This window comes from Mauremys reevesii, linkage group 12 (assembly GCF_016161935.1).
Source record: "Mauremys reevesii isolate NIE-2019 linkage group 12, ASM1616193v1, whole genome shotgun sequence".
Classification (NCBI taxonomy): Eukaryota; Metazoa; Chordata; order Testudines; family Geoemydidae; genus Mauremys; species Mauremys reevesii.
This window is the reverse complement of record NC_052634.1, coordinates 49,022,324-49,044,229: the sequence shown is the minus strand read 5'-3', so window position 1 is coordinate 49,044,229 and position 21,906 is coordinate 49,022,324. Positions and strand designations below refer to the sequence as shown.

General features: G+C 53.7%; 4 non-coding genes across 4 annotated transcripts; 3 read left to right on the top strand and 1 right to left on the bottom strand.

Annotated features, from left to right (window-relative positions):
• The first annotated feature begins 2,660 nt into the window (after window positions 1–2,660).
• TRNAR-CCG lies at window positions 2,661–2,733 on the top strand. Its single transcript has one exon. It is a non-coding gene; the product is annotated as a tRNA-Arg (tRNA).
• Window positions 2,734–10,181: 7,448 nt separating this feature from the next.
• On the bottom strand, window positions 10,182–10,253 carry TRNAQ-CUG. The gene has a single exon. It is a non-coding gene; the product is annotated as a tRNA-Gln (tRNA).
• Window positions 10,254–15,857: 5,604 nt separating this feature from the next.
• Window positions 15,858–15,939, top strand: TRNAS-GCU. Its single transcript has one exon. It is a non-coding gene; the product is annotated as a tRNA-Ser (tRNA).
• A 5,893-nt stretch (window positions 15,940–21,832) lies between these two features.
• TRNAT-UGU lies at window positions 21,833–21,906 on the top strand. Its single transcript has one exon. It is a non-coding gene; the product is annotated as a tRNA-Thr (tRNA).

The window sequence follows — 21,906 nt, the reverse complement described above, 5'->3', positions numbered from 1 at the left end:
GCCCTGGAAGGGGCATCTGTGAAAGTGGCCATGTGGAAGGTGGCAGGGATTTGGGGGCCCAGGAGGAGGTGCTTGCTGTTCAGTGCCTTGGAGCAGCTGGACTTGGCCATGGTGGGTGTTCAGGAAATGCACATTAACAACTCTAGGGTAGCTCAATAGGCAGAGGTTGATTGGAGGAAAGGCCTCCTGGACAGGGAAGAATGATGGGGCTGGAGTCTTGTTCTTCACATTCACGGTGCGAGTACAGAAGGTGGTGGAGCTTAGACCAGGGAGGGCATTGCTGGTGGCTTTGTGCTCTGTGGCACTGATTACTGCTATATTAGTGTGTATGGTCCCCAGTTAAGGCATGAGAGGGAAGATCAAAGGCTCCCTTCCTCTGGACTGCATGATGTTTGTTGTTGGGGGGGATTTTAATTGTGTCAGCCGGCCTGAGCACCGCTGGTCCTGTTTTCCCAACCTTCAGAGGAAACATTTTTACAATGAGCACTACCTGGCGCAGGTCTGTAGTGAGGTCGGCTTAGAGGAGCTCACTCCAGCCACAGAGGGGGTTCACCTTTCTGCAGGGACAGACCAGGACTCGCACTGACCGGATTTATGCTTAGCTTTTGTGTCTTTAGCACGTTGCTTCTCAGATTCTTTCTTGGCCTGACTTGTTAGACTTTGACAATTAACAGGCCAGAGTTTGTGCACCTTCCTATTATCCTCACTAGGATCTGATTTCCAAATTTTAAGGAATGACTTTTTGCCTCTAATGGCCTCCATTACTCTGACGTTTACCTAGAGTGGCTTTCTGCTGGTCCTCCTATTGTTGTTTCTGATTTAGGGCAAACGTTTCATCTGAGCCTCTAACTGCGGTGGTTTTAAACGCTCTGCATGCTGCTTGCAGGCACCTAACACTTGTGACAGCCGCTCCTTTTCATTCCCACCTAACCATCTGTACTTATGCCGATAGGTCGACTTTAGGTCTTTAACTTTGAGCGGTAGCTGAGAAGATGTTAAATCGGGCAGAAACCCATTCGACAAACCTCTTCATTTCCTTGTTATTTCCTGACTTAGTCATTCATTGCCTTTTCCTTATTTCCTGGTTGAGGTGGCGGCCTGCCAGGGAGCTCCCTGGCACCTCTGGCTGCCTGGGCTGAAGGCAAGAGGCAGGCCTGGGCGTGGCGAGGGCCTCCTGTCCCGGAATGAGGCTGCAGTGCTTCCTGGTCCCCTTTTCCCACCCACACCGGCAGGCGGCTGCTGCGGGAGATCACGAGGGAGGCTCTGGGGGCTCTAGGCAGCGCTGTGTGTGTGGCTGTCAGGGGAAAGAGCCGAGGCTCCGGACTCGACCTGCCATTGACTCGCGTGGCTCTGCGCACTGTCAGCCGGGGCGGGGTGGGCCAGGCTGCGGACGTGACTCAGGCTTGGGCCGCATGGCCGTGCTTTCCTGACGAGGCATGAGGCAGGCCAAGAGCTTTGCACAGCGTACAGGGAAGTGGGAGGGAGGCGTCTTTGAGCCGGCCTGTCTCCTCCGCTTCTCCCTTGCCGCTTGGGCGGAGGCGGGAAGGGAGCGAAATGTTCCCGGCTGAAGGTTTTGCGCTCGGCCTTGAGGATTAAGCCTGAGGCTCTGGCACGGCTGCTGGGAGATGCGCTTTTGCAGCGCGGCCCCCACACTCTTGTAGGCAGCAGGTGACCCCACTGTGTCCAGGAGGGAGCCTTCAACGTGGCAAAAGGGGGACATCACGGCTCCCAGCAGACCTTGAGGAGCCCACGAGGAGCCTTCAGTGGCATCCCTGGGGGAGCATAACCCCCCCTCCTTTCCATTAACAGCTGCACTCACTGACCCATGATACCACAGAGACGCCTACCAGCAGCTGGTTTGCCAGGGCCGCTGCCCAGCACCCTGCAGCGCTTCCTGCCAGTGCCAGAGCTCACCAGGCACTAGCCTGGAGCCAGGGCCGCTAGGCGCTGCTGAATAAAAGCCAGCAGAGGGACACAGTGGGAGCGTCCTGTGCCCATAACACAGAGGTGGATCAATCAAAACCCTCTTCTGCCAGCACCAGGCCTCCTGCTTCTTACACTGGGCCTGCAAGCGAGGGGGTGGCTGGCACGGTGCCAAGAGTCTAACCTGTGAGGCAGGAGGCGGCTGATGCCCGCAGGCTGCTGGGGAGCTCCCAGAAGCTTTAAGTGACAGAGACTCCTCAATGCCCTTAGTAACAAGGGTTTGGGGGTCACAGAGGCCAGTAAGGGAGTCACTGTGTCGGCCTTATAACCCTGGGTGTCAGGTCACTGTGCAGCTTTGATCTAGAGCTCAGATCCCAACAACCAACCAGCAGCCCACAGCCTCCCCCTGGGTCTGCCCCACCTGGTTACTCCTTACAGGCCGACCTTACCCGCCTTCCAGCCCCGGATTCGCCCCTAATCATCCTACTGCCACTCAGAGCCACAGCCATGGAGGTGCTGAAGGAGGGAGGGGTGACTCTAGGGTGGGGTTCTTCTCTAAAGATGGCTGGCAGAAAGGTGGTGCTCAGCTCTGTCAGCGACCTGCCCAGTTGCCTCACTGCCAGGGGATGCAGACATTTCTCTAGGGCACATAAAGGGGCTATTTAGTGTTGAAGCAAATGCGAGGAATGTGCATTTATGAGAGGAAATTTCCATCTTTTCAAGAGCTGTACATCAGGGCTCCAGTGGCCTAATGGATAAGGCATTGGCTTCCGAAGCCAGAGATTGTGGGTTCAAGTCCCATCTGGGGTGAAGATCTACTTCTTTCCTCTATATTGCAAGGAAAGGGCCTTATTTTCAACCAGGAAGCTGGGAGATGTTTCTTTGTTTGAGCACAAAGTCCTGGATCTTGGGAACAATCACCAAGGATATTAGAAGGCTCAGTCTGGTGACCTAATGGATGCAACCACACACCCCCATCCCAGGGCAGCCCCATCTGAGAAGCAGGATCCATGGAGCAACATTCCCCTCCTGCCCTGACAGGTGGGCTGTGCAGATGATGGTGGAGGGCAGCAGGATGGGAGGTTGCAGTAGCGCTGCCTGGGCTGTATCTGCACCAAGGATAAATGGAAGGGGTCATGCAGCCTGTGCCTGACACTCCACAGTGCTACATTCACTCCAGGAACAAGTCAAATCCTGCACCAAGGGTGGTGAATTCCCATGTGAGCACACAGTGCCCCTGTGCACCACACATGCTGCACACACATCAACTGCAGCAAAAGAGACACAAACTGCACAATGAGGAGACAGCTGGTTTGTTTCCAGGTTGCTTTTATTTCCAAAGGTACTGAAGTGTGATCTCTCTTCTTTTTCCGTGGCCAGAAACGCAATGGAGGAGAATCTCACATCCCTTAGCTGCCAGGTGACAGTGGCAGGAAGAAAACGCACTGCAATGAAATTTAAAAACCACTCATAAATAATTTAACAATGAGAGGTAATTAAATAAAAAAAAATCCAATGGACACACATGCTGGTGGCTTGTTCCCACCCCAGAGAGCGAGGGGCAGGGAGTGTGTGAAAGGCAGGTGGTTAAGTCTGAGGGAGCATATTCATATTTCGTACAAGTTAAACAAATTATAGCAGACAGCTACAAAATACTCCATTTGGTAACATCAATACAGAATATATAAATCTACAAGCAATACAGCCATACACAGCTAAGACAGGGTGTCCACTTAATACCAGAGTTCCCACGGCCAAATAGCTGGAAGTCCCTTCACAGTCACTGCTAAACGAAACAACATTGTGCAGAACCAAGAGCAGCCCTGCTGTGCCGTTAGGAAGCCTGCAGGAGACTCAGCAAATCAATCTATGATTCTGTGCTTCTGCTTAGTAGTTACCAAGTGTGATCAATGGAAGCGGGGGGGAGGGTTGCTCCCTTTTTTGGACACCCAGCCAGCCAGTAGCTATAAAATCCCTCGGAGGCCTGGTCTACACTATGACTTTAGGTCGAATTCAGCAGCGTTACCTCGATTTAACCCTGGACCCACCCACACGACAAAGCCCTTTTTTTCAAATTAAAGGGCTCTTTAAATCGATTTCTTTACTCCATCTCCGACGAGGGGATTAGCACTGAACTCAGCCTCGCCTGGTCGAATTTAGGGTAGTGGTGTACACAATTTGAAGGTATTAGCCTCCAGAGCTATCCCAGAGTGCTCCATTGTGACCGCTCTGGACAGCACTCTCAACTCAGATGCACTGGCCAGGTAGACAGGAAAAGGTCTGCAAACTTCTTAATTTCGTTTCCTGTTTGGCCAGTGTAGTGTGCTGATCAGCACAGGTGACCATGCAGAGCTCATCCCCATGATGTGCACATTGCCGGGGCACATTGCCCGGCCCATACTTTGTGAGAAGTCTATAACCATGTCTATGTCCTCATCACTCTTGTCACCGCACTGCTGTCGCCTCCTTGCCTGGTTTTGCTTTTGCAGCTTCTGGTTCTGCGCTGAGAAAAGGTGTGAAACAATTGTCTGCCATTGCTCTGATGGAGGGAGGGGCGACTGACGGCATGGCTTACAGGGAATTAAAATCAACAAAAGGGGTGGCTTTGCATCAAGGAGAAACACAAACAACTGTCACACAGAATGGCCCCCTCAAGGATTGAACTCAAAACCCTGGGTTTAGCAGGCCGTTGATTTCACAAAACAAATCAGGTCAATTTCTTGTTTTGATCCATCTAGCTTTTACATCTTAGGCTGGTAGCAAACGGGGCAGTACAACTGCTAGCCATCGTCATCGCCTGGCTGCTTGGCAGAAGATGGGAATGAGCTGGCTGAGTCACTCCCTTGTCTGCCCAGGCACCCCAACTGATCTCACTGAGATCAGCAAAAAGAGCACCTAGGATGATGATGGATACTAATCAGAACACACACCTTCTGCTGCCAAAAGGCAATGAGCTGCTGCTGTGTAGCAATGCAGTCCCATGTCTGCCAGAACCCAGGAGACGTACAGTGTGACGGTGAGCTGAGCAGGCTCCATGCTTGCCGTGGTATGGCATCTGCTCAGGTAACCCAGGAAAAAAAGGTGTGAAATGATTGTCTGCTGTTGCTTTCACGGAGGGAGGGCGAGGAGGGTCTGATGACATGTACCCAGAATCACCCGCGACACTGTTTTTGCCCCATCAGGCATTGGGATCTCAACCCAGAATCCCAATGGACAGCGGAGATTGTGGGATAGCTACCCACAGCTACCCAAATTGCAACACTCCAGAAGTCGACACTCCCTTGGTACTGTGGACGCAGTCCACTGACTTAATGCACTTAGAGCCCTTTGTGTTGGGACACACACAATTGACTGTCTAAAAACAATTACTAAAAACCACTTCTATAAATTTGACCTAATTTCATAGTGTAGATAGACCCCAAGACACTTGATCACAGCATGGATAGGCTAAGAGACTGCTTACACTTTGGCCTGGTTTACAATGGGAGGGGGGGAACAGGGTCAATGTAAAACACAAAATTTCAGCAACAAGAATAGTGTAGCTGAAGTTGATATATCTTATTTTGACTTACCTCCTGTCCTCACAGCACAGGATTGAGAGGTGGGGCTCCCCCATCCACTCCACTCCCACCTCTTACCCTGGTAAAGTTGCAGAATCAACAGGAGCACATTTGGTGATTGATTTACTACCTGCAGACAAAAGACAATAAATCAAAGTCTAATAGATGACTTACTACCCAACAATCCAGTGAACAGAAGTAATATACCCTTGGATCTGAGCTCTAAAGAGCTGAAAACAAAGCTGACACCCTTGGCTGTTACACAGCCTCTCTGCCCCCACTGCTTTCTACCTCACCATGATGAGCTCCCAGACACGCACCAAACACCATTCACATGACTTTGAAAATTAGGTAACTTATGTGAGGATCACTTCCCTGAAATGACTCCAACTGAGGAATTCAAAGCAAGAACCATTAACACAGAATTCTGTTCAAAGAGAGAGAAGTAGTTCAGCCTCCCTCCTCTCGCTGGTTCCTCTCCTTCCTTCTGTTCAAAGACAGTTCCCTGTACACTCCTACTTTGCACAAACCCACCCACTGTCCTGTGACTAACAATCTCGCTCTGCTAACTCTTCCAGCAAAACGGGCCAAAGAAAGTGTATGCGAGCGCTGTACCACAGCCCCGGTGCTCTTTTCGGTTCCTTCCCACAGAACTTTCGCTCCATACCAGTCCAGTGCCTTGCTGTTGCTTGTCTAACCGCTGCATGCGTGTGCTAGACTGTACCCTGAGCTGATTCCTGACTTTTGTGCTCAAAACAGCCTTGTGTCTCTGTGACGCAGTGGGTCAGAGCGTTCGGCTGTTAACCGAAAGGATGGTGGTTTGAGCCTACCCAGGGATGGTGCTAAGCCTGTGCTACTTCCTTACTTCCCCGAGGCCTGGGGGGAGCCTCAAAGGTCCCATTTTGCTGCCTCTTGGCCTCAGTGCTTTCAGCTGGTGGTCCAAAGAGCGGGCTGGATGCCATTCAGAAACCCATCTGCCAGCAGCCGTGCCGGAGGCTCAGGCTTAATTCTCAAGGCCGAGCACAAAAACTTTCAGCCGGGAACATTTCGCTCCCTTCCCGCCTCCGCCCAAGCAGCAAGGGTGAAGCGGAGAAGACACGCCGGCTCAAAGACACCTCCCTCCCACTTCCCTGTACGCTGTGCAAAGCTCTTGGCCTGCCTCATGCCTCGTCAGGAAAGCACGGCCATGCGGCCCAAGCCTGAGTCACGTCCGCAGCCTGGCCCACCCCGCCCCGGCTGACGGCGCGCAGAGCCACGCGAGTCAATGGCAGGTCGAGTCGGGAGCCTCGGCTCTTTCCCCTGACAGCCACACACACAGCGCTGCCTAGCGCCCCCAGAGCCTCCCTCGTGTTCTCCCGCAGCAGCCGCCTGCCGGTGTGGGTGGGAAAAGGGGACCAGGAAGCACTGCAGCCTCATTCCAGGACAGGAGGCCCTCGCCACGCCCAGGCCTGCCTCTTGCCTTCAGCCCAGGCAGCCAGAGGTGCCAGGAGCTCCTGGCAGGCAGCCGCGCCTCAGCCACCTCTTGCCTCATGGCCTAGGCTCTCGGTGCTCTGCTGGTCACCGGCTCGCTTGAAGGCCCAGAGGGAAAAGAAACAAGCGCACACGTAGCAGAGGATGGTTTTGATCCATTGACCCCTGGGTTATGGGCCCAGTACGCTCCCACTGCACCACTCTGTGGGTGCTTGGTGCTGCCTGCCATCCGGATTAGTGCCTTACGCGCTCTCGTGCTGGCAGGCAGATGCGCAGGCTGCTAGGCAGCTACCCTGGTCACAGGATTTTACAGCTTCTACAGGGTAAAAAGGATCTATTTGGGGTTTGGACCCCATTGGGAGCTGGGTAGCTGAGTGCCAGAGACGGGAGCACTTCTTAAAGTGTTTTCAGTTAAGCCTTCAGCTTGTGGGGGGACAAGTTTCAGCCTTGGATCCGTGTCTGCAGCAGGCAAGCGCGTCTGGCATGATCCCCGCCCCCGCCCGCTGTATTAGCAGACTAAAACCCGGAGCAAATGCACACACCTTGCAAAGGAACAGGAGCTGGGATCTCGAACAAAAGTCAACATTTTATTAAGATATCAGAGGGGTAGCCGTGTTAGTCTGGTTCTGTAGAAGCAGCAAAGAATCCTGTGGCACCTTATAGACTAACAGATGTTTTGCAGCATGAGTTTTCGTGGGTGAATACCCACTTTAAGATGATGCTCAAAGATAAAAAAAAGTGTACGGTACAGAGTTTCGGCGTAGAATTTCTGGTGCTCAGGGAACAACGTACAGCTTACCCAAGGGGTGCAAAGTTCGGTTTAAGATCGGGTGGCGTAAGGAATACGTCATCTGCAATAGCCCTGACTGGGGGTAAAAGGTTAACGTACAGACACTGAGTTAGGAGGGTATGTTGTCCATATGAGGGCTACGTTCAGGTGTGGAGTATAATGAGCGGATACGACGATGAGGATGGATTGACCCGCGTTTGGTGAGTTTTAACGTTCAGTGTTTTTTAATCTTTGCCACAATCTAGTTGAAGCAGGGTCAGTATGAAGTCTGCCCTGCCATCTGTTGGTGATCTGTCGTCAAGGCCTGTCATGGGCTGGTGCCTCAGTTTCCTCTAGGCAGCAGTGCTGCAGGCTCCTTTGGTCAGTTCCCATGCAGCTGTGTCGGGGGAAGGGGGAGTCGAGGCTCATGCTCCCCAGCCCCACACCCCTCCCACAGCAGCTGGGGAATCCAGGCCAAATGTAACCCTGGTAGCTGGGCCGGGATTAGCCTGGGCCGGGGTAGGGCTGGGGAGGAATTATGGGGGGACAGATGCACCCGCTGTGAGGAGATCCTCCCATTCCCTGCCAGCCCCCATCACTCCTTGCAGCACGGCGCCCCATAGCACTTCTTACTCTGTCGTGGGGGTGTCTGCTGCCTGCTTCTCCCTTAGCATCATCTCTCCCCACCCTGGGTCACTGGCATCACCCGTCCTGTGCAAACAGGGAGGCCCTGGTGTGCCCATGGCGCTGCCCTGCAATTGTGGGGCAGCTGTTGGATGGAGCCATATCGAAATATGGGGTGGGCAAGGCTGGGGACCAGGACTCCTGGGTTCTCCTCCTCAAATGTGGGAGGAGTCGGGGTTAGGGGTAGAGTGGGGGAGGGACAGGGCTGGGATCCAGGGCTCCTGCTTTTTCTGGTTTTCTCCATCTCCTGCAACTGCCTCGGTCCTTTCAGTGCGTTTCCGGTTCCAAATTCATTTGCTGACTTGTGCAACCCACCCCAGAGGTGGCTGCATCTCAGTGTTGGGTGAGGCACCCTTGGCTGCATCACCTCCTAACCGCGTCTCTCTCTCCCTGCAGGTGACCCTGCCGCAATCGGCAAAGATCCGCACGCTCGTGGGGGGCGCTGTGAGCATTGGGCAGGCAGGAGCCAGGATCCCAGCCCCGCCCCGAGAATGGGACCCAGCCCCTTACTTTTACAGGGATTAAAGAGGGGCAAAGGGGGGCAAATCAGAGGAGGGAGGTGGCCAGGGTCTGAGCAGGGGGTGGAAATTGACTGGTGGGGGGGTCAAGCAGCTGGAGGCAGAGTTAGGAGAGGGGCTGAAGGGCAAAGTCAGGGAGGGGGGAAGGAGCCGGGTTAAGCCCAGGGGGAGGCGCTGCCAGAGGGTTAAACCTCGGCACAGGCAGGGGCAGAGGGGTAACAGTTACCCCGGGGGCTGAGACTCCAGTGTTTGCAAAAACAGGGTGGGGGGAGCAGAGGGGCTTTTCTATTTCCCCTCCCACAGGCAGCACCTCTCAGCATGGGCTTCCCAGGGCTGGGCTCTTAAAGGCACAGGCATCCCACTGCCTAGACACTGCAGCTCCTCTCTGATGTAACCTACTGAGGTGCTGCAGTAGGAGACTCAATTCAGTGAAACCGGCATTTCCTATACGCCCCCCAGCCAGGGGGCTGTGCACCCCTCCCCCGAATTTCCCCAACACCCCCCACCAGTGGTCAGGTAGTTACATGCAGCGCTGGCAGTGTTGTCACTGGTTGCAAATTTGAATGGAAATTGAAACATTAACACACACTTTAAAAGCAGATCCAACGTATGAAAAATACCTGTACCTGAGAAAGTAAAATAGGATTGAAAAGTCTGGACAAAGCCTGGTTGTGTTTGCTGTTGTGTTTGCTGACAATGTCGGTGCATTGGCTTCGGCAATGTTGGCCAACCTCAGAATTTCAAATGACGATTTGGAAGCAAGGTGTGAATGACTCTCCCCTGACAGCTAGTGACGAGCCAGGGTTGGGGGAGGCTTTGGGACCAGACTGTATTTACATGAACTCACCTACTCTGCCGAGGTGTCCAGCAGACAGAGCTGGGCCGCCTCTGCTCTAGGTGCCCAGAGGAGGAGGGAAGGTGTGTGGGGCTCCAGCCTGGGGCTCTTCCTCCCTCCTGCCAAGCCCTGACTATCAATCCCCGCCCTGGCCCTTCTTTCTTCAAGCGCCATGTGGGCCAGAGGAAAAGTGTGGCAGGAAGCACCAGGGCCAAACTTGTGGGCACCAGGTGAAGCAGCAAGAATCCCAACCACCAGGGTAGCAAGTTCTAGAGCCCCAACCCATTGTGGCCACCCCAGCCAAAACCCTAGCTCTAGGAGGTGTGAGTCACCCAGCAGGAGGGGGAAGATTGGCTCTTGCACAGCTGGAGACAGGGAAGTTGAGCACTGGGAGCTCCAGGGCTTTACCACAAGCCAACACAAGGTCCCACTGAGATTTGAACTCAGAATGCAGGATTCAGAGTCCTGAGTGCTGCCCATTACACCATGGGACCAGTTCATACTGCCTTCTCTGCACATCAGTGACCCTCATGGGGCTGGTTTGTGTAAGGGGCTCTTGGCCCTTTACTAAAACTTAGTGTGTGTGTGTGTGTGTGTGTGTGTGTGCGGGGGGGGGGGGGGGTTGGTTTGCTAGTTACCAGACACAAAAGAAGGGGGAAGGGCCAATGGGAAAACAGGACCCTGAGACTGACAGTCCCCAGGGGCAATGGGGAGAGGCCAAAGCTCCAATTTAGCCGCACTGACAGGCCAGGCAGTGTAATGAGGGAGTCACCAGGCCAGGGGGTCCCATCCTCCCTGGGAGCTGGAACTGCCTGGGCCAGAGTGGGGCGGAGCTAAGGAGAGAGCAGGAGCCCGAGAAGAGCCGGGGAGCAGAGCTGCACAGGTGTAGTGCCAGAAACTGCTCCCTGTAGGACTTTGCTACCTGCAGCAGTTACTGAGACATGAGGTTGTTCTTATTTGCTGACTTGTCCTAATTGGCTCAAACTTGACAGTGGTTTCTCTAGCAAAGGCCAGTCCCTGCCCCCTTGGTCCAGACGTCCTCATTCACATCAGGCTGGGGTGACCAGATGTCAAAGATGAAATATCGGGACGCGGAGGGCGGAGCCAAAAAAAAAAGCTGGCGGCTCCCCCCCCCCCACCAGGCAGCAGTGGCACAGCCCCATTTCCACCCAACTCTTGGCTCCAACCCCCGATACACCCCCAGCTCCCCCATCCCCTCGCTCCTGGGCCCAGCCTGGGCTCCCAGCTCTGCAGCCGAGCCGCGCTCCAGGTCCCTCCTGCAGCTCCCGGGCAAGGGGCGAACCAGGCAGCCGGGCCCGGGCCCTCCCGGCAGGAGCGTGTCTGCCCCACGTGTGTCTCCACCCCCCGCCCACATGGGTCCTGCCCACTCCGCACATGGGCGGCAGGTTATATCTGTGTGCGGTGCCCGGGCTCCAGGAATATTCAGGGCCGGGTGCCCTGCTCCAGCAACAGTTGGAGCTGGGTCTTTCCCCCGGCCCTGCCTGGATCGGGCCCCGGCCCCCCCACGTCTCCCCCCGCTGCCGCGACCCTGCCTGGAGCAGGTCCCAGCCCCCACCTGCCACCCCCTCGCACGTATCCCCCCCGCCGCTCCGCGTCACGTCCCTGCCTGACAGAAAGCAGCGCGCCCCTCTCCCCTGCCTGCTCTGTGCTGCCAGAGAACTGCTGTCTGCTGCCCCAGGGTCCTAGTGCCTGCCCGCACTAATGGCGAGGCAGGCTGCCCTTACCCTGAGCCTCTCCAACACCCCAAACCCTCAGCCCCAGCCAGAGCCCTCATTCCCCCTGCACCATAATCCTCACCCCAGCCAGAGCCCTCATCCCCCCCTGCACCTTAATCCTCTGCCCCAGCCAGAGCCCTCATCCCCCCCTGCACCCTAATCCTCTGCCCCAGCCAGAGCCCTCATCTCCCCTGCACCCTAATCCTCTGCCCCAACCAGAGCCCTCATCCCCCCTGCACCCTAATCCTCTGCCACATCCCCAGCCAGAGCCCTCATCCCCACCACACCCTAATCCTCATCCCCAGCCAGAGCCCTCATCCCCTGCACCCTAATCCTCTGCCCCAACCAGAGCCCTCATCCCCTCCGTACCCTCAGCCCCAGCCAGAGCCCTCATCCCCTGCACCATAATCCTCACCCCAGCCAGAGCCCTCATCCTCCACACCCTAATCCTCGGCCCCCCCCAGAGCCCTCATCCCCCCTGCACCCTAATCCTCTGCCCCACCCAGAGCCCTCATCCCCTCAGTACCCTCAGCCCCAGCCAGAGCCCTCATCCCCCCGCACCCTAAGCCTCACCCCAGCCAGAGCCCTCAACCCCCCCCACCCTAATCCTCTGCCCCAGCCAGAGCCCTCATCCCCTGCACCCTAATCCTCTGCCCCAGCCAGAGCCCTCATCCCCTGCACCCTAATCATCTGCCCCAGCCAGAGCCCTCATCCTCCGTACCCTCAGCCCCAGCCAGAGCCCTCATCCCCGCACCCTAATCCTCACCCCAGCCAGAGCCCTCATCCCCACACCCTAATCCTCATCCCCAGCCAGAGCCCTCATCCCCGCACCCTAATCCTCTGCCCCAGCCAGAGCCCTCATCCCCCCTGCACCCTAATCCTCAGCCCCAGCCGGAGCCCTCATCCCCTCCGTACCCTCAGCCCCAGCCAGAGCCCTCATCCCCTCCACACCCTAATCCTCATCCCCAGCCAGAGCCCTCATCCTCCCGCACCCTAATCCTCAGCCCCAGCCAGAGCCCTCATCCCCCTGCACCCAGATCCTCTGCCCCAGCCCTGAGCACCCCACAGCATGAACCCCTCATCCTCAGCCCCACAGCCCTCACCCCTGCATTCCCTCCTATCCCCAAACTCCCTCCCAGAGCATGCACCACCTCCCCCTTCCTACTCCCCCACCCCCAGACCAGAGCCTGCACCCAAACTCCGTCCCAAGGCCTGCACACCTCACCCCCTCCTGTACACCCACCCCCTGCCCCAGCCTGGAGCCTGCACCCAGCACCCAAACTCCCTCCCAGAGCCTGCACCCCTCACCTCTTCCTATGCCCCTACCCCCAGCCCAGGACCTGCACCTCATACTTCCCCCCGAAACCCCACCCAGAGCCTTAGGGTGGGGGCAGAGTTTGGGGGGGCATGGGTTCTGGGCACCACCAAAATTTCTACAAACTTGCCACCCATGCTGCCTGGCTGATGTCAGCATCTCTCTGTGAGGTCACCACCTCCCCACCACCTTCGACCAATAGTCTGAGGTCCTGCAAAAGTCTTTGTGATGTCACTGCCACACCCCTCCCTTGCTGTGCTAATGTCCTGCCCCTGCCCAGGCACTTTGGAGGTTTGAGCTACTCCCTGTGGATCACCCCACTCAAGGAGCGTTCGTTCTAGGAAGCAAGCCGGCTAGACAGGAAAACATCAGACGCTGCTCCCAATGCTACACTCCGTTTTTCAGAAATTAGTCAACTTTAGGGCCAGAAGAGACCATTAGAGCATCTAATCTGACCCCCTGCATATCACAGGCCTCCTGTATGACACAAGAGCTACTTTTGGGGCAAACACATTCCAGAAAGGCATCTAGTCTTCATTGAATGACATCAGGAGATGGTGAATCCACCACTTTCCTTGGTAGCTTGTTCCTGTGGTGAATCATCCTCGCTGTTGAATATTTGTGCCTTATTTGTAATATGAATTTGTCTCTTTTCACCTTCCAGCCATTGGGTCTTGTTATGCCTTTCTCTGCTTGATTAAAGAGCCCTTTCATATCCAATATTTTCTCTCCATTAAGGCCCTTCAACACTTCAATGAAGTCACCTTTCAATCTTCTTTTGATAAGCAAAACAGGTTGAGCTCGTTCAATAGCTCACTAGAAGGCATTTTTCTCCAGCCCTCAGAACATTTGGTGGCTCTTTGGTCATCAGATTCCTGAACTGCAGCTGGATGTGGCTCTTGTTCTTCTGCACAGCACAGCTCCTGGAGAAGAGGGATCTGCAAATGTACATTCATATGACAACTTTGTTTAATTGATGAAAACATAAACTAGACACTTAGAGGATTGGAACTGATTTCAGCTGATGGACAGCTTTGCTAGGTTTTTATGCATTTGGACAGCAAAATGTTGAGTTTTACATTCATATCAAGCACCCCCGTATAGTGGAGCTCCTGAACAGAATGGAGAATGGAAATGAAAATGTTTTCCTTTTTTTTGAAAAAAGAAAGAAGGTTATCAAACAACACAGGGGTTTGAACTAACGACCACTTGACCAGCAGTCAGGCACTCTACCACTGAGCTATGCCCCCATGACAACAAGAATATCGAATTGTGATCTCCAGAACTTTTCAGGACGGGCCCTGCTTCCTCGAGCTCCTTTGCCATTCCCAGACCACAGGAGGTTTTAAAAATGGGGTTTGATTAAACTTCTTAAATGTGGTAAACACCACAGCTTGCACACCCACCGATATAGCTTCTCCCACTGACATAGCTGCCACCTCTTGGGAAGTGGATTAACTGCACCCCCAGCAAAACTTTCTCCCACCAGCACAGAGTAGTGGTTCTCAAGCTGTAGGTCAGGACCCCAAAGTGGGTCATAACCCTGTTTTAATGGGGTCACCAGGGCTGGCATTAGACTTGTTGGGGCCTGGGGCTGAAGCCAAATGTCTGAGCCCCACCACCCAGGGCTGAATCCCTCAAGCTCTGGTTTTGCCCTCCCCTCACTGGGGCAGGGCTCAGGCTTTGTCTCCCCTGCCTCTGCCCAGTGTGGAGGGGCTTGGTCCCTCTTTCCAGGGCCATGTAGTAAGTTTTTTTTGGCAGAAGGAGGTTGCAGTGAAAGGAAGTTTGAGAAACCCTGGCATAGAGCCTCTGAATATGTCTAGACTTGGCTCCCTGTGGCAGATCAGACACTGAAAGTGCAGCCATGGAGACACCACACACCAGCCTTGCCTAGCAGGCAAGAATCAAACCTCCACAGAAAGATGCCTGTTGTTTTCTAACCCATCTCCCTAAGCCCTCAGCCACCACCACTTGACAAAGGGGCTTTTCTACACTATGGTTCTGGTCTCACTGAAGGGTCATTTCCAATTGTTTGCTCAAACCAGCATTAGGGAAAATGGTGCCCTTGGCAAAGCTTGTACTTTGGCACTTCCCCATTGCCCCTGGACGATCCCCACTCCCCCTTTACCGCTAGCTCCTGCACTCCCAACCCTTGCACCTCCTTCACCCCTAACTCCTGCCCCCTCCTGTGCCCCCTTTGCCCTTAACTCCCTGGGCCACCAGCCATTGCCCCTCTCCTGCAGCCCCTTCACATAGCTCCAGCGCTGGGGGCCCCGCACTTGTTCTCCCTTTCCCTGGGCTTTGGCATCACTAGCCGCTGATTAGTGAGTAGGGTTCAGTGGTCCCCAAAATGTGGGGCATGACTCCTAGGGGGACACAGAGGAACATTCATGGGGGCACCTCAGGGCCTGAGCCAGCCCCCATGGAGGGAGCAGCGCTCAGCCCCACTCTGCCCCAGCTCTTCCCCAACCCCACCCTCAGCCTGGGCCTCTGGCTCCCAGCTCGGCCTCGACCCCCTTACCCCTGTCTGCACCCCTCTCCCCAGCAAGCAACAGCCCCACTCCCAGCCCATGTTCTCAACTGTGACTTCTGAGGGGCCACAGCCATGGCTAAGAGGTCACAGAGTGAAATGTTTGGGGACCACTGGTTTAGGGTGATGTTCTCAATCACTTCTATGAAGTCCAATAAAAGCTATTTCTCACCCACCGACCCCTCCATCAGGACGGTCTAGGTATGTTCTGCTGCCCTTCACTCATGCAGGAAGGATAACAACATTTCATTCCATTCAATCCTAAAGTGATTTGTAACCCACCACCAGCCGAAACTGGTCATTTTGGGAAAGCGGCCCCATCATGCTGCATAGCTACGCAGAGTAGGTGTGTCTGTGCAAACACGGTCTGTTCCTGAAGTCTTTCCCCCAGCTCCTCACTAGATGTGAGGGGGGGAGCTCATTCAGCCCCTGCTTCCGCTTAGTATTTAAAAAGGCCTTATTGTCCCTAGCTCTGCTGGCCTTAGATTTCTCCTTCTGTCCTTTTTCTAACAGCTCAGATGAGGTGGCCGAGTGGTTAAGGTGATGGACTGCTAATCCATTGTGCTCTGCACGCATGGGTTCGAATCCCATCCTCATTGGATGTGTTTAGTTTTCACCCCTCCTTTGTAGACAACCATCTCCCCCTTTGGAACAATGACAGATCAAACAATGTTGCTTCTTGCAAACAAAAACCTTCTCAGAAACTCAGAACTCCCTTGCTTTAAATAAAATGTTTAAATCCCAGATTTCTTTAAAACAGAAATTCTCTGGTGCTGTATTTTTTAGTTTTTATCTCAAGAGGTAACATCCTCATCTTCTCCCCCAAACACCCTGGGACCTGCCCAAATTATTAAAATACCCTCAACCCGAGCAAGGCCAGAGCAGTGAACCAGAACTAGTGTCTAGCCAAGCTGTTCTGAAGGAGGCAACTCAAACATTTTCTCCCTGCTTCCCTTGGCAAGGTCTGACTGAGAAAACAAAATTCCCCAAACTGAAAATTTTCTGCTGAAAAACTAATACTAGTCTGTTTGGGGACTTTGGTTTGCAAGTATTATTGTTATTATTCTCTTCTGATTTCTGAATCAGTTCAGTCTTTGTCCTCCAGGTGTGTTTCCACCTGCTGAGTTGTGGGGAAAGAGGCCAAGTCATGATGTCTCTTCCCCTCTTTCATAGTTTCTTCCAACTTGCTAGGAAGCTCCTTTGTTACCATGTGAGTCAAGCAGTGTCCATTGTCGCTGTGCTATCTTGGGCCTGGTCTACACTAGGACTTTAATTCGAATTTAGCAGCGTTAATTCGAATTAACCGTGCACCCGTCCACACCAGGAAGCCATTTAATTCGACGTAGAGGGCTCTTTAGTTCGACTTCGGTACTCCATCCCGACGAGGGGAGTAGCACTAAATTCGACATGGCTATGTCGAATTAGGCTAGGTGTGGATGCAAATTGAACTTACTAGCTCCGGGAGCTATCCCACACTGCACCACTCTGTTGATGCTCTGGACAGCAGTCCGAGCTCGGATGCTCTGACCAGCCACACAGGAAAAGTCCCGGGAAAATTTGAATTCCTTTTCCTGTCTGGACAGTTAGAATCTCATTTCGTGGGTGGACATCGGGGCGAGCTCAGCAGCACCGGCAGCGATGCAGAGCTCTCCAGCAGAGGAGTTCATGTAATCTCTGAATAGAAAGAGGGACCCAGCATAGACAGACCGGGAACTCTTGGATCTGATCGGTGTGTGGGGCGAGGAGTCTGTGCTTTCGGAGCTGCGCTCCAAAAAACAGAATGCAAAGACCTACGAGAAGGTCTCCAAAGCCATGAGAGACAGAGGATACAGCTGGGATGCAACGCAGCACCGCGGGAAAATCAAGGACCCCAGACAAGGCTACCAACAAATCAAAGCGGCAAACGGACGCTACGGAGCCTGCCACCACTGCCCCACCAGTGACCATGGACTCTGACGATGGGACAATGTCGACGGACAGTTCCTCGGCGATGTTCGCGGACGGGGAAGATGAGGAAGGGTTTGTGGAGGACGAGGCAGGCGACAGCGCTTACAACGCTGGTTTCCCCGACAGCCAGGATCTCTTCATCACCGTCACGGAGATCCCCTACCAACCCCTCCCCGGCCGTTAACCCGGACCCTGAATCAGGGGAAGGATCACTCGGTAAGTGCTTTAACCATGTAAACTTTTATTCTTAATATAACAGGAATCTGAAGTATGTGAAAACAAGGTCTCTCTATATATGGGGCTAGAACAGAAATCCTCCTGGGAGATCTCCACGAAGCTCTCCTGGAGGTAATCTAAAAGCCTCCGCAGGAGGCTCCTGGGGAGAGCTGCCTTATTGGGTGCTCCGTGGTAGCACACTTTTCCGCACGAGGCTTTCATGAGCTACTCAGGGAGCATTGCCTCCCCGAGCACGGCTGCATAGTCCCCTGGTTTGTGCTGGCTTTCACGCAGCATGCGCTCTCTAACTCCTTCAGTGACCGTCCTCAGGGTGATCTCGCTCGGAGACTCCTGCATCTAATTAGGGGAAGTACTGTAAAGTTACACCTGGTCCTAAGTATTTTTAAAAAATCTCCAGACAGACGGCATAGCAGAGACTCAGCACTCTGCTGCGTGACGAGCGTAACAGAAACCCAAAGAATCAAATGGACGCTCATGGAGGGAGGGGGGACTGAGGACGCAAGGTATCCTGCTGTCTCCGAAAAGCATTTGCATTCCTGGCTGAGCTCCAAATGCTTCTAGGGTCAAAAACAGTGTCCGCAGTGGGTCAGGGCATAGCTAGGCAATTTACGCAACCCCCCCCCCCCCCCCCCAAGGGACAGGGAAAACAATCCACTCTTGACTCTTTTACATGTCACCGTATCTTTACTGAATGCTGCAGATAGACGCGATGGTGCAGCTCTCAACACCAGCATCCTTGCTCCCCCCATGCTATAGATGGTTGGTGGTACAATCGGATTGATATCCATCCTCATCATCAGCCTATTGGCATATGGGGCAGTGCAAAAGGACTGGTAACCATGCAGACTACCATCCGTTAGGTCAATCAAGGGTGCCTGGCCCTAATTTTTCCTGGTAGATGGTACAATATGGCTGATAACCATCATCATTATAGCAGCAGGGGGCTGAGCTTCAGAACCACCCGCGAAAATGGTTTTTGCCCCATCAGGCACTGGGATCTCAACCCAGAATTCACAGAGACAGACTAGACTGTGTTCATTGTTCGCAAACATTTATCTTGGCAAGGAATTCACTCCCTTTTTCCCATCACACAGCTTGGACTGTCTCCAGACCCGCCACAGCATCCCCCTCACAGAGGCTGGCAAAGATTAGGCGGCAAAATAAAAAGACACGGGACGAGATGTTCGCAGAACTTATGGGGTGCTCCCGAGACGATGCGGACCAGCAGAGCCAGTGGAGGGAGACCCTGTCTCTGTACCAGCGCTCACACAGTGAACGGGAGGAGAGGTGGCATGAGGAAGACAAGCAGGCGACTCAAACGCTGCTTGGACTAATGAGAGAGCAAACGGACATGCTCCTGCGCCTTGTGCATGTTCTGCAGGACCTCCGGCAGGAGGACAGAGCCCCCCAGCAGTGTATCTGCAACCGCCCTCCCCCGCCAAAAAAGTCCCATACCCCCCTCACCCAAAATAACCAGAAGGGGGGCGCCAGAGGCCGTGTAAACTGTCACTGCACCCCAGCAGAGTGCTCAAGTACCCAAAAGCTCTCATACCCTAAATTTTGAAAAGTCCTTTCCTTCCCGCCTCACCCAAGCCCCCATCCCAGTTTCATCCCCTAACTGTCTAGTTGATAATAAAAAATACTTTTCTGTTAATTACTGTTTCCGTCATGTTCTTTTAGAGGAGACTGTGTTTGAAGGGGGGGAAGGGGGTTGGTAATGTGACAGGACAATCACCTTTACCAGGGTACAGACACGGGGGCAGGATCAGCAGCAGGTCACACACACAGTGCAGTCAGTAGGCACCCTGGTTGGTATGGGAGGTGGTTTGCAGGTTCTGTGTGGGTGGGGGGGTACGTGACTTTGTAGCGGGGGAGGGGGGTTACAGATCTCATGCAACGGTCCCTGTCCTGGACCACAGAGCTACGCAGCAGAGGAATCTGTATCCGTCCTCCCCCGCCAAAAGGCCACATAGCCCCTGCACACAGAGTCCCAAAAAGGAGGGATGGCAGGCTCCGTTGAAACATCCAGTCCGGCACTGCAGACCGCTCTTGGAGCAGGAGCCTGTCATTCCTCGAGTTTACAGGCAGTCTTTACATCACTGCACACCCTACCCAGCACAGTCCGTGTCCCAGTTTCAACCCTGTAACGCAAAGTCATCAATAAAGAAACCTTTGTAAAGTTACAGTGGAACATGTATTTTATTTTTAAACGTGTGTTGGAAGTTGGGAAAGCGGGGTGGGCGGGGTATGTAACTGCAGATGCTAGTCAACAGTCACTTGGTAAAGAAACAGGGGCAGGTTCAGCTTCTCTGTAAAGAAACTGAACAGTCACAGGTCACGCTGCTCACTGCTCGCTGGTACTTGAACAGTTCCTTGTCGCTGTGCAAGGCGCCTGCATAGGGCTTCACGAGCCAGGGCATTAGCGGGTAGGCTTGGTCCCCGACGATCACTATAGGCATCTGCACATCCCCAAGACTTATTTTGTGGTCCGGGAAGAAACTACCTTCCTGCAGGCGTCTAAACAGACCAGAGTTCCTGAAAACACGCACATCATGAACTTTGCCTGGCCACCCGACGTTGATGTTGGTAAAACGTCCCCCATGGTCCACCAGTGCTCGCAGCACCATTGAAAAGTAGCCCTATTTCTCAGCAGCTGACTGTGGAACAGGTGGATGATAAGGTGCGAGGAGTAGACAACGGCCATAACTGCAGCGGGATCCGTGCTCAAAGTGCTGTGGCGCCCGCGCTGTCACTGAGCAGAAAAGTGCACGAACAGAGTGCCCGCAGGCGCTTTCAGGGAGGGAGGGCGTGATTGACGGTTCAATGATGACAGTTACCCAAAACCACCCTCGACACATTTTTCCCCCCAGCATGCATTGGGGGGAAATCCCAGGATTCCAATGGGCAGCGGGGAGTGCGGGAACTGTGGGATAGCTTCCCACAGTGCACCGCTTCCAAAGTCGACGCTGGCCCCGTTACTGTGGACTCAGACAGTCGAATTAGTGTATTTACTGTGGATACACAAATTCGACTTCATAAGGTCGATTCCACAAATTCGAATTAAGTAGATTCGAAATAGTCTTGTAGTGTAGACGTACCCTTGGAGAAGTCTGCATTGTACACGGTTCCTGGGCTAGTCCTTGGGAGTGTGGATCCCTTCAATGGGCCAGCAGCGAGTCTGGCTCCTCCCTTGTCACACCTGAAAGGCTGGTGGGGGGCATTTCTCAACCTCATAACATATTTCAGTAACACACACAGAGCAAAGCTTTATAACTTCCCAACCAATGCGAGCACACACAATCCAACACGATATTAATGTTCAACAGATCAAGACTTTTGAAATGATACGTCACAAGGCAGACTTTGAACAAACCATGTCATCATTATATGAGAGTGGTGAATATGGGGCTTCCCGGTGCTGCTATGAGCACAGCGTGCCACACCTGGGCTTACATTGCAATGGAGACGTACCCTTAGAGTCCATCTCTCCTGGGATAAAGATGGCCCACACCTGACTCTCTGCCAATCCCCACTGGGCCCTGACAAGTGTTGTTCGTGTTTGTATTCTATAAAGCAGAGGAGCAGATGAAGTTTTGCTCCCAAGGTGTGTGTGTGATTCTTTGGACAGGTCTACACTACAAAATTAGGTTTGTGTAATTACATTACTTAGGCTGGCAATGCAGTTCTATCAAGCTAATCCCGGTGTAGATAGTGGCTCAGCTGTCAGAACTTTTTGGAGCTATGAAAGGGGAGGGGCCCATGGCTCTGTAGCAGGAATGCAGGGCCGGTGAGTTCACGGCAGGCATGGTGGGATACTGGTGGAGGCCAGTTATGGTGATATAATGACCAGCAGCATTTACACTGACATTTGTCACTTTAAGTTTGCTGCAAAAAGCACTAGGCCTCTCGTTGAGGTGGTTTTATTTTGTCACCAAAACAGGGCAATTTTGTCCCCAGACGTGGTATTGCAGTGTGTGCACCAGCCAAAAACTGCTGACCGAGGGAGCGTTGTGTGTTTTTCACACATCTGAGCAATATAATGATGCTGAAGTAACCTTGTAGTGCAGACCTGGCCAAAGATTCTCTCTCTCTCTCTCTCTCTCACTCACACACACACACACACACACACACACACACACACACACACACACACACACACACACACACACACACACACACAGAGCTTGCAAGGAAAACCTCACCTGCTCCTCTGCTTTGCAGAATCCAAACACAAGCAAAGCTTGTCAGGCCCCAGTGGGGTTAGCAGGGAGTCAGGTGTGGGCAGACAGTGTGCTATTGCCACAGGCAGGCACCATGGCTTAGCTGGCTAAAGCACCTGTCTTGTAAACAGGAGATCCTGGGTTCAATTCCCAGTGGTGCCT